A 16559-nucleotide genomic window follows, 5' to 3' on the forward strand; every position below is an offset into this window, starting at 1 on the left:
GCGGTATCGATCCTATTGACGTGCTCGATCGAGAGTGAATCCGAGACGCGAAACGCGGAGTGAGATTGAAGAGAGGTTTTTTGGTTACACCGGGTATTTATAGAGAGGGTGGTTAACCAATATGGGGAGGTGGCAACTGCGGCTTCTCGTCCTGCGAAAGGTCGGCGCCGATAAAACACGATAAACAAGCTAAACTCGTGCATCTTTTACAACGCGTGTAAACATTGTGTTAAAGATTTGACATGCACCAGGATAACGAAAGATTTTTATTCATAAGCGATAACGCGGGATCTCAGGTGGCGTGGGCGGCTCCATCAATTTTTCACAACGATGCTTTATAGCTTATCAGAACACTGTATGTTTAATCAATATGCTTTTGTTATGCTTCGAAGCTACAAATTTTGAAACGTACAAATACAATATAATTTTATAATACGATTATATAATAATTATGGCGATAAAAATATCATATATGTCCGAAAGTTACACGATATTCCGAAGTTAAAATGTTCACAAAAAATAAGCGTCACGGCATCAACGATGTGATAAAAGCGATAATAATAAGAAGACTATATAAAGCGGCGCTAAATAAAATTGAATAGAAAATTAGGGTTAACAGGGTCGATATAAGGTCAAGGTAAAGGCCGAACGCAGCATTTAAAGTTGAACGACCGATATCGCCATAAGAAAGCGAAACGCCGTAATGCACACGGACACACACGCTCACGCCTGTGCGCTATTATCGTCATTAAATTCGAGCGATTCGCTCGGCAGACCGTGACGGCAGTCCCATCGTTACGAGAGGACGAAAGACGGCGGAGGTGATACCTGTCGTACACCAATTAGACGGCGACCAATGCCAAGAATTCACGGTGCACGTAACATGACGTGACGGCGTCCCGTAAGATCCGCGCGCGGGCTGCACGCGCGGCGTTTAAAGGGCTAAATAAATTATGGGCAATCGGGCTCGGCTGGAGTTCACCAGCGGCGATAACACGCGCGGGTGGGTCGAAAGAGAGTGAATGGGGTCTCGGTGTGCAACGCGTGAAACGGTGCATCGAGAACGAGGACGAGAAACGGAGATAGAAAATGCGGCTAAGATTACAGGTCACGGTTCGCTCGTCTTCCTCGTCGGTCGCGCGGATACGGCTGGATCGGCACAATCGCGCGCGGTAACTGGGATGAAACTCGCACACACGCATGCACACTCACGCGAAGCTAACGTAGGCGAAATGAGAAGGAAGGCGGACACGAAGACGAAGGGCGAAACAATCCGGTCGAGCAACCTACGTACTTCCGTCAGTTCTTTGCTGACTCGCTCTTGCATTTACGTTCGTTTTAACCGTCCTCCGTTTACTTCTATCGTGAAAAATAGAAATAGAATCATTGTCGTATATAAGAACCTCCGCATCGATCGTCAATTGATACAAAGTTTCCAGTATTAATGTTAATAATGGAGACAAAGCAAAAGAATAAAAATATGTTTCCGATCTAAAATGATTTAGCTGTGCAATTTTTGCTAGTTTCGGTGTAATAAATTAACTAGCCAAAATAGCAACTAAATATATGATTTTTAAAGTTATATTTACTTCTAAATTAAAATGTATCACCTTGTTTATTATAGGGTAATAAAGATCAAATAAAAATTAAAGAGAGATGATCATTTGCTTCAAAATTTTAAGCTTCGGCAAAGAGACTTTCTGTGAAAAATATTTCTGCCTTCGCTTCTGTCATGATAAATATTTACTTAAAATATAAAATAAAAGATAAAATTTACTCAAAACCTGTTTGAATATCAACTAGAATATCTGATTAATACTCTTGTTGACCTCGCAAATTCTTTAAGATTTTAAATTTAAAGAAAAAATGAGAAAATATGAAATAAATATAAATCACGTCGTAAAATGAAGGTAATTTTGTGAACTATTTCTTCACAGAAGAAGAAGAGGAGGCTTTGCACACAAAGTGTATCCAAATTCATTGGGATTGAGGAAAGAAAAATTAGATCGCCATTTTGCCTCCATCTTTGCGTAATTTCATGAGTTATATTTTAACCCTGCTATATTGTAATATCACAATCGCGTAAAAATAATAATATTATCGGTGTCATGTAAATTTAAGAAGCCAGTAAATGTGTTATCGATGTCCCATTATACCCCTAAAGTAATTACAATTTGTTTATCAAAATCATTGAAGTGGTATCACTATAGATATTTTAAAGTGAAATATAATATTAAGCGACGCTTCCTGCTCGAGCCGAGTTACTCTTTATAAGATACCAGATGCAACAGCGTGCCCGTTATAGCGGAGGATAGTATCACGGCACGTTACACATCGCAAAACACACGCTAAATCAATGAGACCGGTTAGCTCTGTAACGGTTAGCAAAATGTTGCCGCTCGACCGGATACACATACGCTCATGGTCCACCGGACATTTGCTGCTATTGCAGATATCCGGCGACGTCCTTGGCCCGGTAAACGGAAGCTCATTTATCCGGACAACCGTGAGTCCATTTCTGGACGATAACTAAGCGAAGACACGCGATCAACCGGCTGAAGAGTTCTAACAACTCCCTCCGTGCTTTATCCCGATCCGCTTATGATCCGCACCGTTGCTATGTTACATTCTGTCCTATCGAAGATATCGATTACTATAAGCAAAGCCTTTCAATTATTCTCGACGCACAGTTCGTCGCGTTTTAAAGGACAAACCTTCCGTCTAATCACAGATTGAGTTACATAAGATGCCATTACGCGCATTATTATTAAGTATTTTGAAGTGCCCGCTTAATTAGCTGCGTCTATTTTCGTTACAGCGAAGCAAGATCGATGTAAGTATATTGCCGACTGTTCGTGACGTAATGAAAATCTCCTCCGAGAAAAATTACCATGCCGCCAGATGAGTAAGTACGAGAACGAGACCGAGTATAAACAGAGAGAAAGAGGTACGGTGGCAGAGGGGAAAGGGCGAAGGAAATGAAAGAGCGAGAGAAGGGAATGTAAGGGAGCAACGGCGTGGAAAAATCGGAAGCTCGTGCCTTTTCATTCTCGTTTCGCCAGCAGCGGCGAGAGCAATGAAAGCGCTTTTCGAGCACTCCGCTGCGAGCTAAACTTGGCGGTGGTGGTGGTTCGCGCACAACAAGATCGCGTTTGCAGCATTTCCCGAGCAACAATGGGGATGAGATAAATTGCCAAATGATAACGAATCACAATATGATCCTCCTCGCGCTCGCAATAGTATCCGTACATTTAATTAACATATTTGTAGCATTGCAAATAGATGCAGACAAAATTAACGTCAAATGAGCAAGTACAATTATCGTAATATATACGTTCAATTATGTACGTTCAATTACAAGAGGCATAATAGAAATTCAAAAAAAATTATATATAAATCAATACATTCCATATCGCATTTTATCATAAAATCTTAGGATTTTATAAACAAAGATAAAATATGAATTTATTCATGCTTTTATATTATAAAAAATAAAAAAAAATAAACAATGTAAAGAACAAAAGTTATAAAAACTAAGAAATAAAATAAGAATATAGATTTATATCAGATATCTGTAAATTTCCGAGAAAAGGATAGAAAGTTTAATGTTCCTTGAGGGCACAAGTGCTCTGCCGAGGTCAGCCCGGGCTACGGAAATCCTTTTATCAAAAGTTTCTCAACCTTTCCTCTCCGCCGAGAACAAAGTACCTAAGTACCCGAAACTACATCACGAATCCTCCTGAATTTATTCGAATTCAAGCTTTAGTAAATTCAGATTGCGAGGAAGCAGAAAACTGCCCGTCCTTTCTGCGGAAAATTGTACCCGTTTTATGCTCCGCGTGATTTTACGCCTACATGAAGTGCGCTGTAGCTTGAACACCTGTTCGCCTCAAAGGCAAGCACAATGCAAAGTGTCTTCACGTACTTGAACGTATTATAAAAAATTGCACGGTGTAGAGGAAAAAACTAGCTCGGATTAAAGTGTCAAACCGCTTCTCTACGATCGGTGTTAAAGAGAGACTAGCAGATAGCTTGATTCTAAATCGTGATTACAATTTATAATACGTGAGTCATCGCGAGGTAATTTGCGTGAGCTAAAATTATCTGTCTGATCATCGCGGTTACATGCGTGAATTCGCTCGTGGACGGAAAAGGAAGTGTCTTTAAGGCCGCGGTACATTTGATGTTTTGAATAAGATAGCGCGATCGTTTGCGCACACCCGGATGTAGATAGCATGTCGAATTTTGATATTATCGCGATGTAAACATTAAGAGGTGTGCGGTGAGGTCGAAGGTGATATAGCGGCGACGCTTCCGGTTTCACATGCTTTGCGTATATCAGTGAGTTTATCTGATATTACTAAAATTATGTCACCAAGAGACTTATCAGTTACATCATTTCAGTGCACTTGACATAAAAACCATTTGATTAAAACAGATAATCCAAATCATGATGGCTGTATTTTTATACTTTTTATATTTATACTACTTAGTCACGTATTTAAATTTGTAATTAATTAATCATAATTTTATTTATTCTAATTAGTCAGCTTTCAGTGTAAAAATAGAACGGTACAGCGTAAAGTCGCACAAAGAGAATAGCGATATAACATTTAAAAGTTTGACATTAACATACATTACGTGCATTTGTGAACTTTCTGCATAAAGAGATGTTCTTGTCAAATCAGATCCATAAAGTGAGATAAAGTAATTTTATTATATGAAATAAATCGTGAAAGAGAGATGCGATTTCGAGACAAAGGGCAAGAGATGGCTACTTAACCGACGAGAAAATGGACCAAAGCGGCTCGCGGGTAATAATGAGGCACAAACATTAAGCGCAAGAACGCCTCGGGCATCGCCAAAGGCCCCCTCTTAGTACACTTAATAAATACGTTTATCGCTTCGGTGACTCCCGTCTATCGGCTGAGTGGATCCAGTGACGTCACTGGCGCTCCTCTAACGTCATGTTACGATAAAACAAAACGGCCGCAGAATCGCAGCGGAGATATTGACCAGCGTTCACGTACGGTCGCGGCTCACTTTTCCATGTATCATCCTGACAACGTATTCCCGGTGTCACCTGCGCCTCGCTCCGCTAGAAAGCTCACCTTTCAAACAAAAATTCTCGACTACAAAATGCGCTCCAGCGAGTCTTAGGTCAGTCCGGTGATACGTTATCAGCATTCCAAGAATGTTGCGTCAAATTCACACCTCATTTATCACCTTACACCAGCGCACCTGGTCCGTAACAAGACTAAAATAGAATCAACGAATGATAAGATAAAAATAAGATATCGATAAGATACTGTTGGGAGATAATTCAACGCTCTTGCTATCTTGCTAAATTAACTATCAATTGAAAGATTAACACGGTCGATCAACAGATGGATGACAGCGATTTTCGTCTTAATCCCGCGATAATTTACATGCTTCGCACGCGATATTCGGTCCATTATTCGTATCGGTGTACAGCTGCTAAATTCTACGGCGGAATAACGCGCATAGCTCGATCGCTTCTGCAAAACGATCGAGCTGTGAATTCCTGCGAAACGTTCTCACGATTATCTTCACGCGCTTCCGCATTGTTCAAGGTTTCCACGCGGAAAATGCACCTCGCAGATAGCGATGCATCGATGCTATAAATCGTGCCGCGCATGTTGCGATGATTGGCGCCCCGGGAAAAGAGGAGAGCATTAATTACTCGCAGTCGCTCACGTAAATCACGACAGTCGACCCTCGGAGAACGGATAATCGGCCAAATTTGCGGAATCGATCGCGAGGAGAGACGCGTGGGCAAAAGAGGATCGTAATTGCATTTTCTTTCTGCCGGTTTTCAATTTGCCCTCGCCGGGTTCACTCGGATTATCTGTTCATCATTCGATTCGCTCGCGTCTATTGTTGACCCGACACATCTAACCAAGCATACGCCGACACTGTATCTAGTGACCCATATACGGTCAGAACAGCGTCCCGTAGAAAATCCCATATTCCGATAAAGTGACGAATGTGGGCCCTGACCGCATACGGCGATAACTCCGACTATCCTGTTTTCGCGACAGTATATCATTTTGTTTTTGAAACACAGGCACGCAAATTCGGTGGACAGCAAAGCATACCGAAACTTGGCAACGTCACGTTGGAACAGATTGGAGGATGATCGCTGTTGGCAGAAAAGGAATAGCAACGTTCTGCGGCTACATGTCGTATTTTCGACGATTAAAGCGATGAAAAAGCTCCGAACTTCAATATAATGGCAGTCACGCAAATTTAGAGAGATACGACCTAAGGGATATATTTCAATATTGCCAGAGGCATTAAAATTGATTCATATTTCGAATAATAATAGCACAATACGTGATGCTGCACGATTTATTTCAAATAATTAAATTGATCGTTTAATTTTAATGCGTTTATAACGTGAGATTATTAAACTTAATTGTATGAAAATACAAGTCACCCCAATTGTTCTTAAAAGTTAATAATCTTATAAAAGAAGAGAGAAATGGTTTTAAATCTTCTAGAATATTGCGATAATAAAATATTATTTTGCATTATGCTTGTCGTCGTTTTTGTAGACACGTAAAATATCTAAAATCTTGGATGACATGTTACCCCTTCAAAACTAGCATCTTTAAACCTGGGAAAATTGCCAGTCCCGCGTATCTCAGAGATATATTTTGATAGTTAAAATTAAAACCTATTCTTGTATCGTTATTCTTGAACAAGAGAAAAACAAAAATTATGTGTACGCAAATATCTCTGTTTACGCTTTTAACATAGCAAAACATTTCTGCAGTTATAATTTTTCTATGGAAGAGATATATGTCGCATCATCGCATGTAACGTCATTCATATGGCATTATATAAAAGGATTATATCATTATCTGCGATGTGCGATCAAATGTATACTGCAAAACTGGATTTCCGGACAAAACAGCAATCTTACAGCAATTTTTTTATGCCTATTAAATGTTTTGACGTAAACAATAGAATGTATAACTATAATTATCAGCATAAGTTACTGCTAAATTTGTAGCTCATAATTTAAATCGCAAGTAAAATTTAAATTATGCTTATAAGCCTTCTGTTTTTAAAATAACAAACTTGCCTTAAAATAAACATGTTTTATTACTAACAATGTTTATTCCTAACAAAAATTGATGTTGATGTTGATCAAAAATAAACCAGCTATGCAATCTCTATTAAACGGTTATAAAATAGCAAGCATAATAATGTATGGTAATTATGATACGATACGCATGCGGCTATTATGTGTAAATTATTTAAATATAAACATAATTATCATAACTGATATATATACAGTTACAATTACGTAAGCGGCATGAATATTAATATAAAACAATCTAATGTGTGTATATAAAAAATAAACTTTAATAAAATAAATATGGATAACATCCGACATCAAATTAAACGATGTGAAAGTGGATTAATCAATATCGACATATAGAAACTGACGTACGGAAATAGCAAAGTTCGGCAACTTGATTAAAAGAAAATCCGGAAATTCGGTGGTACAAATCGAATTTTCGAAACCCTACTTCAACCTTCGATCGGTTTCTTATACGTGCATAAGACCTGAGATTAGCTTGGATTTGAGCGTTACGCAAGAATGACGAAGCGAATCAAGGATAACCGCGTTCAACCAATTCAACGTTATTCATGAGATTTATGAGATATAATAGTCTTATATTTTTTCCTTGCGATCGAAGATGTATGTGCGAAATATTTTATTGTTCGAAATACAGATGCTTGATTCAAAATAGATGGTTTACCCTATATATCAAAAACCGTGACATTTCGTTTCGGCGCGCGTTCAATTCTTTATTATATGAACGAAAACAGTTCTCGTTTTAGTTCCCGGCATACATTAATGTTTTAGATGAACAAACAACTTCATCGTGATAATTACATTTTAACGATGGAAAATTCACCGGAAAACTTTTTATAGCTTTCGGATGGGAGTGTTTATGTTCGGCGTAATGCCTCGATAAAATAATATATATTTACGTCACTCCAGAAGATGAGTGATGTTTCGGGCAATGCCAGCACGAAAGGAAGTGTCAATGTCCTTACGCCTCGTCCTCGAACAATCCTAGCATTCTAATTGAATTCAATAAAAACCATCGAGTATGCGCACGCTTATGTGAGAAGCTGCAGTATTTGAGATGTTACTAAGCAAGGTTATCACGCATTTAAATATTTAATTATTGTTACTCTCATAATGACTGCACCACTGAATTCTTGCTGACATAGCTAATTCCATTCCAGTAAATAAATTATGATATACGCACGTGGCATTAATTATTTCAGCTTCTCTAACTGAAATTTATATGATCTTTAATTGATATTAATATAATTTTAAATTTATTACAATTTATTCCTTAGATTATCTTCAACCATTGATAGTTTTTATATTAATAGCACTATTCTTGTTAGTTTTAATTATACTTTCTACACTTTTTATACTTCAAATAAAATATGTTTATACGTTGGAGGAAGAATGGAAAAGCAAGTAGAAAAAGCAACATAAAATGAAATTAAAACGAATAAACTTGTTGTAGCAGCCTTCAATAATAAATCAAACAAATTTCACGATTCTAGATTGTATTGCTAATTAATACGATACGATTGTAATTCATTTTATATTTAATCTTATTGTTAGTGTAATTTTCGAAATTTTATAACAGAAAGGTAATAAAATACACATACACCCGACATAAATTAACAAGAAACGCCACAATAGTACAAGATATTATCGAACGGAATATATCGAACAAAACGTATTCACTATGCGAAGTGTCAACGTCCTCACGTTGTCCTCGCATGACCTTAGAACTTTGATCGATTCGAGTCATCGTGCAGCAATCATGAAGCAGCTGAAGCGAGTGGTACAGGACCTCGTCGGGATTTTACGAGGCCCTTGCACGAGAGCATACACATCGATCCAACTTCAACCTTTTAAATATATATGAGGTATGGAGCATTACATATTACAGTACGTTTTATCGTTACGCAGGCAGAAACACGTTTTCACCGTCGACATTATCCTGGCGAGAAAGAGAAAGAATGAAATTTAACAAGGCATATGCTGAATTAATTAGAATTCATGGCAAACTCGTCGCTAATAAGTAGACTCTGTGTTCGCACACTTGAATACTCATTCAACTCGATTACATCACAATATTTAATCTGTTTTTAATTGGATTGAGATGTTGGAGAGACCATTCTTTTTTTATATATTTTTAACAAACACGTATGATAAGTCATACAATAACGTGTAATGAGATAATATAGTCGGAGTTTTGTCTACTTTTAAACGGCTGGCTGCACATCATAGAACAGGAAGCAAGAAATGATCGGGAAAGTAAATGTCATGTACATTCTACGAATGAGACAATTCGAAATAAACCAGTAGACTGAAAAAGAATACGAGATCTTTAAAACGAAGACTGCACTTCATGTTCCAATCAAGAGAATATAGCTCGGGGCAGAAAATGGATCATAAAAGAAATCTCTCGAAAACATGTGTAACAAAAATTGCATATTACCGAGTTTTTTCGTTATTTTACTTTTTGATTCCTCATTATTTCATTATGTGACAGGATATTTTTATTCAACATAAAACGTCTTAATTAATATTGTAATTTTCACGTTCTTTAACGCGTTCTCATTTATATTTTCGTTACTTCAAAGTCGTCATTATAAAGATGCAAAACAAGCAACATTTGCAGGAGTATAAATATAGAATAAATTATGTTACACGCGAGGAGTTTATATTTTCTGCTTGTATCTTCTAAAAGTACCTACGCACAGCCGCGCCGCGGAGATCAGGTTGCAACGATACCGTGTTACATACAACAAGCTCTCTGCCGCGGATAGGCCATACGATACTAACGAAGTGTCTCACAAGGCCGAGGATGAAAGCGAGACGGCGAAGTCGAAAGACGCAAAAGAGCGTTCCGGCTGGTGAGCCGAGAACGGGAACTCTTCCGTAAACGCCACGGCAAAAGGAAAATGGAGAAGGAGCATCCGCTGCTACGTACTCAAATCGCGGAAACCAATTCTGTCCTCCGCGCAAAGACCGAGTGCCCATTTTGACGAGAAGAAGGGGAATTCAGAGAACCGAGAGAGCGGAGAGAGGCATTCGTACGCGACCATTCGCTGCAAGACGAGCGATTCGCTTCGGTGGATACCTGGTAGATTGGATCTACCACGTTTGATAGCATTTATGTCTGATTGCAGCGCGTCTCGGATAGCGAGTTTCTTGGGAAATCGACGACGGACGCACGTATAAGCGCTCGCCGCGGAGCTCGTCGTCGCCGTGGCGAGCGTCTTGCGTCTAACTCGATGTTAGCAATTATTGGTGCTCGCGGCCTCGGCGGAGGAACTAGCTTAATTGAAGAATTAGTTTAGAGACGGGGAGCTCTCGGCTCACGCTTGCGTTCTCGGCAGCGGGTGGAGCTCGAGAAACACGTTTGCGTCTCATGTGTGATCGGGGCCTTTACGCGCACGGGGAACATTAAGAACATCAGACGCCGAAAGCGACGATAATAAATCTCTTCGATTTTACGCGGTACAAGCAAGTGTTGCTATTAACGCTAAACAGCGTAAAGTGTGAGATTAAAGAGAACGTAAAGTGTGAGAATTTATTATGTGTGTAAATTAATTTATATCATAAATTAAATTACGGTTTGTATTAGATTATACTATGTTATATATATATCTAAAGGTTACATAAAAGAAATAGAAGTAATTTTGCAAAACTTGCAAACATAGCTTGTTTTTTTCAGTTGAAATCATTGAACCGAAGCACGCTTCTTCCGGTTTGTTAGCGTGCTTTGATACGTTCGATAGTTCTTCATGCACGACTCTAAGTGGGTTAAGACGCAGTATAGCTATAAAGAGATTGCCGTATTGCCGCAAAACTTGGAATTATAGATTGTGAAAATATAATAATGCTTACGAAACGCGTGAAAGAAAAACAGAATTGAAGTCTAACAATTGATAGTGCAAATATCCAATTGTTTAACTATCTACGTATATATTCTTTCAATTACGTACATACGTTCGGTACGCGTATATAAACATTTCGAAATGTATATTTCTTTTCTGTATAAATTGTACTCACCTTGCACCTGTAGCAAGCAGAAAATAAGCAGAAAAAATGAGGATAGGCGGAGAATGCGACTAAAATGAAAACAGGAAGGTCGGATTCAGGAAAAAAAGGTGCCTCACAACCAGCTCTGCAAACAGAAAAAACACACAATAACTATTTAATTCATTTATTTGCATTTATCATATAACCACTCGTAAATATCAAGGATACGTAAACAATTAACTCGAATTAGCATATAAATTGCTTAAAACACATCTGCTTTTTTTCATATCATTAAGCTTACATTCACATTCAAAATTCAATCGCAAATATTTCACATTTTACTTCTCTCTATATTTCTACACATACAATCGACCCGTATATATTAATCTCGGCTCGCCGAAAGATCGGCTGTGCAGATCCGCAGATCCTTTTCAGTATCAGGTACGTCCTTAAGGACGCCTATTGTTGAGAATCAAACAGAAGTAAAGAATCGCAAAACGTAACATATGTTCCGTTCAAACCGACTGTTAGGAAGTGAAGAGTGGAATCAAAACACGTGAGTGAAAGCCAATTTTGATATAAACAATTCAAAATTATTTTAATTATTGTTACAAAAAGACAAAAGTTATATAATTATAAAAAATTCTAAAATCATAAGCCCGCAACATTAAGCATGTGAAAATTTTGTCAAATGTCAATTTCTATTCACCAATCTTGATCGACCATATTTTATATTTTATTGTAGCTAGAGTTATAATTTACAAAGAATCAAAGTTATAGTTGATCAAGATCTCGCAAATCACTACAAATAAAACAAGCAGTATTGCGTACAAACAATCGTCCATCGTAATTATAACTTCAATAATTACGATGCATTCCGTATTCCATTGAATTCACTCCGTAACAGTCGCAGTGCCCCAATTGTCACGCCGCCGATCGCAGTAATGCATTTTACGTAGACACATGTAATGTTTGCATAACATACAAGGAACGCTGAAAAATCGCAGGCGTGAAAAAGGCTTACTTAACTTAAAATTACGCACGTAAGGCGGGATGATCACACTCGGAAACACGTAAATCGCACACTTTGAGAGCGCACTACTCACTAATTTTATCGTGCATTACAGCTACTTACATGTATTATTACACAGCGGATTTATATTGGTCTCTGCCCTCGCTAACAACCGAGAGACTCGCACTCTCCATCTCTCACTCTCAGGAACGGCAATCACGGTCCGTAAAAAAGTATCTCTTTCGTATAACAATGTTTCCGTGACACCGTATTTCTGGATACGAAAATTCAATCTAAACTAACTGTAAATTGTCAGGACAGTTTCTATCTTTCACTTATATTATTCTCGTGTCAACTTACGTGATTCAACGTAAACATGATTTAAGCATTCATCGCATCTAAAACACATTATTATTAAAAAATCCCTATCTACTCAAATTTACAGCAACGATCGAGGAGTATTTGGAAACATGGTGGAAATTCTGAAAATCTGAAAGATCGCGTGAGATGCTTCGCCTAACAGCAGTGAATGATCGTCCGCTACAAACTAGTTGACTAACTAATCGGAGATACGTATAGACCTAGATTATGATATCGTGTTCCCTCCGTCTCGCGGAACTCCGGAAACGTACACATTCTGTGGTTTCTCGCAATGATATCGAGCAATGATATCGGGAATATGAGAGTCGTGTGTGTACAAACTGATTGTCGCCGCGACTTACAAGTTAAGCCTCGCCGCCGCTACCCGATGGGGAGACGATAAATAAATAAATCAGCGATAACGAGAGCTAATCGATTTCGAGACCGCACTGCGCAAGTTCGTTGAGGATGCACTAACGCGGATGAGATACCGCACGTTGGAATAACGCAGACGATACCATTACATCAATTTATCACAAACATCTACTTCCAATTTGAATAATTTTCAAAACAATCAATAAATTCACAAATAACATTTCGATAATATACATGGTACTGCGCTGGTGATTTTATTTCTTATGCAAAATTCCAAAACGCTGGAAATAATTTGCATATATGCCAATTATGTTTGATTTCGCCATTAATCCTATAATACGCGCGCAATTATGGCATAATAATTCATGCAAAATAAATTAAGATTTAACGATTTTGCTTCCCAATTCTAAACTGTTATATTTAAATAAAAAAAGCGTCATTTTTATTATATATTATCTGCAAAATTTGTTATACTTTGATTAATATTAAACCGACGCTTACAAAATTAATTTAATTATATATTCGAGAATCTCATGCTCGTGTTTTTTTAATTAATATTATGTTATTATTAGAAAAGACATGTTATTGTGAAAAAATCCAATATTACATACATTTTTGCTTGAAAAGTAATTAAAAGCGACGGCTGCTAATAACCACGCGCGCATATTTACGGATTAATGAAAATCACGTTTCCGGAAGAACCGTTCGCCATTCAACAATTGGCAGATCACGCACACTCGTCTCGCCGAGTCGAATGCTTTAAGCATTCGAATTGCCTTGCTGTCATTACGTGCGATGCCTGCCGAGTCGCACAACATGAACAAAATGCATGATTCGTCGCTAGACATCAGAGAGAGAGACACTTTCCATTTCCGAGTTGCAGTTTTCGGTGCAAAAATGAGGTCCAAAGACAAGTTTGACATTTAAAACGTTAACGATCCACGTGTTAAATTTAAATAGATTTTATAAATTACAGACTTACCCCATTTTTGCATTGAACAATTTTATTTGCTTCTTGTCTTGCATTTCGACAATAAGGTTCATTCAATTTTCGCTTAACATCAACTTTTGATTGATTATCATAAGAATAATCGGATGGCACTGGTATTCTCGATGAAAACCCCCTTCCCACCCTATCTCAATAAAATTATTATGAAATATGTGTTTCCTTTATGAGTTATATATGTTAATATATAATATACCGTATACACAAGATTGTCTATGGCACAAGGAACGACTTTGTGTATAAATATAAATCCTCGCTTCCTGGGTGCATCACTGATGTGACAGGAATAACGAAAACGTCATATGTGGCGCACTTATACGTAACACCCGGCACGTGTATGCAATGAACTTGGATCGGTCACGGGCGTTCAATTCATCTCATCCGCGTGTTACGTGAGAATCAAAAGCAAAAATAATGTCAATCAAGATTTTCACAAATTTTATCGAAGAGAAAATTCCCATCAACGTGAATTGCCATTCTCGCCTTTAAATCACTTTCACGGACAATAGAAATAATTTTTTTTAATGTTGATCTTTTTATTCTTCAAGAGCTTCGTTCTATCGAAATTCATATATGACATTTATCATTCAATTATGAAAAGGATAATGGAACTGATACACAAAGACAATATTAGCGATATATTTAAGAGATCCACTTAAGATATACTTGAGAATATATTTGATTAATCGAAACACAAAAACACACAGATTGACGAGCCAGATGGCAATAGTTATCGATCAAACTGCTTTAGCGGAATCTTATCAATTATCGTGCTCAGACCCACGCAAGTTTAACCTCGTTTGTCCACGGTCTTAATAACGAGTGCGCTACGCGAATTAATGCGCCGCACAACTAACAATAGATAACGCATACTTCTGTCGCGGTGTCGTACCACGCGCACGGATTTCATCCTATGTAACGAATTACATAATGAGGAGAACAAATGACATTCCACCACGTGGACATGAGATATTTGCGATTACGTGGACACAATATCTTGTCGGAACATAACATTCCGCGAACACAGATATTCATAAAGAAAAACAGGAAAAATAAAGAAAACTGATTTGAATGGAAAGTTTTGCCTGTACAAGCGGGAAAACAAATTTAAACAGTGATAATACACAATTACGTGATAAGGTGGCAGTCGCATTTGTGAATTGGATGAGGCGAATATGTACAATTTGACACGTATATTGCTGATAACATTCGAATAACTTCTAACGTGTTACGGACAATGGAAAAGTTTGGTCGACGATTCGCGAAAGAAATACATTGCGAGTGTGGTCACGAAGAAAACCATCGATGACCAAACTCATCGAACGTTATGCATTTAAATGAAATGTCGTTGAGCATAAATTATGAATGATGTCAGTGATTTATGGGCTTTAGCTCACCTACCTTGGTTTTGGTGTCATGTAACTTTTAACATGCAAAAATGTAATATGCATCACTTAGATAGATGAGCTGCCTCGCGCGATAAATGAGAATCTCTCGAGATTAATTATCGGTCATATCGATTGATTTGAACGATGACAAATCAAGTGGGAACAATCAGATAAAGTCTGCTGCATCACAATGAGCTAAATATTCAATTAAATTTTTATTTCTAACAAAAAGCGATTTTATCGGAGAATAAAAATGCAGACTATATCCATAATTAACAAAAGCAAAATATTGAAATAGTGAAAATAACGAATAAATGACATAGTTAAAAATAAAAATAAAATAAAATAAACATAGTTAAAAATATCTTACAATTTTCATACTTGAGATATCAACCCCTTATGCTTTTTGGCAGAAAATCGAAAGAAGTCAATTGAATCGCGTGAGAATAAAGCATACGTCGGCAAATGGTGCCGTCGTGCGAAATGGTAACGTTATCAGATATCCTATATCTTTATATTGTTCAAACATTAGTCGTAACACGTCGTAGTAATATTATGATTGTTCAGCGCTCCTTGCGAGAGCACACGTCGATTTTAGCCACGCCGCGCCGACAGGCTATAGTAGTGCCAAGGTCGTGCCGTTGGCTTTTCTCTCGACATGCCATCGTCATGCTATTTCGAGGATTTTCAGAAAACGTCGCGCGATTCTAACGATATACCAAAACGTATATTGACGTCCTCCATTGTAGACGATGCAAAATAGCTTTGAAGTAATTAAGCAATTTATAATGTATTATTTCCCAATTTATCTCGTTTTCGAATTTACATTTGAAAAGAGCAGCAACAATAAACCAATATTTTAACTAGTCGAGAGTATAATTATTATTAACTAAATATTATTTGCAATTTGACATTATTAAATGTCATATTATTAAAGTTAAATATTAGTAATCAAATCAATATTGCATCGCAATAAATCAGCATGAAAAATGTAGAGTGTTCCATGATCATATTTTCTTAATTTGAATGATACATAGTCTTTACGCAAACTAATTTTAATTTTTCTTATTAAAAAAATTTTAATTTTTCAGAATTATTAATCAATTTAATTATTAGGACAATTATTAATTACTAATTTAATTATTATATACTCTTGTAATATAAAAAATTAAAGACACCAAACTAATTTTTTTCTCGAAATTATCTTTTAGGAAAAATCAACTTTAGCTCCTTCAGCTTTGAAACTGAGAACGGAAATTTTACAACATTCCAATGTTAAACCGAAGAGTTAAATAT

General features: G+C 37.3%; 1 protein-coding gene across 4 annotated transcripts in view; it reads right to left on the reverse strand.

Moving 5' to 3' along the window:
* Positions 1-16559, reverse strand: part of LOC105670769 (cAMP-dependent protein kinase catalytic subunit 1) — a 148774-nt gene that overhangs the window by 101859 nt on the left and 30356 nt on the right. For 2 of the 4 annotated variants that reach the window (XR_010888853.1, XR_001100483.2), the window contains exon 3: positions 11153-11267. The exons of the other annotated variants lie outside the window; for them this stretch is intronic. The gene's annotated coding sequence lies outside the window, so the exon portion shown is untranslated. The remainder of the gene's footprint in view (positions 1-11152; positions 11268-16559) is intronic. 4 annotated transcript variants of the gene reach the window in all.

The sequence above is a fragment of the Linepithema humile genome, chromosome 2 (genome assembly GCF_040581485.1).
Source record: "Linepithema humile isolate Giens D197 chromosome 2, Lhum_UNIL_v1.0, whole genome shotgun sequence".
Classification (NCBI taxonomy): domain Eukaryota; kingdom Metazoa; phylum Arthropoda; class Insecta; order Hymenoptera; family Formicidae; genus Linepithema; species Linepithema humile.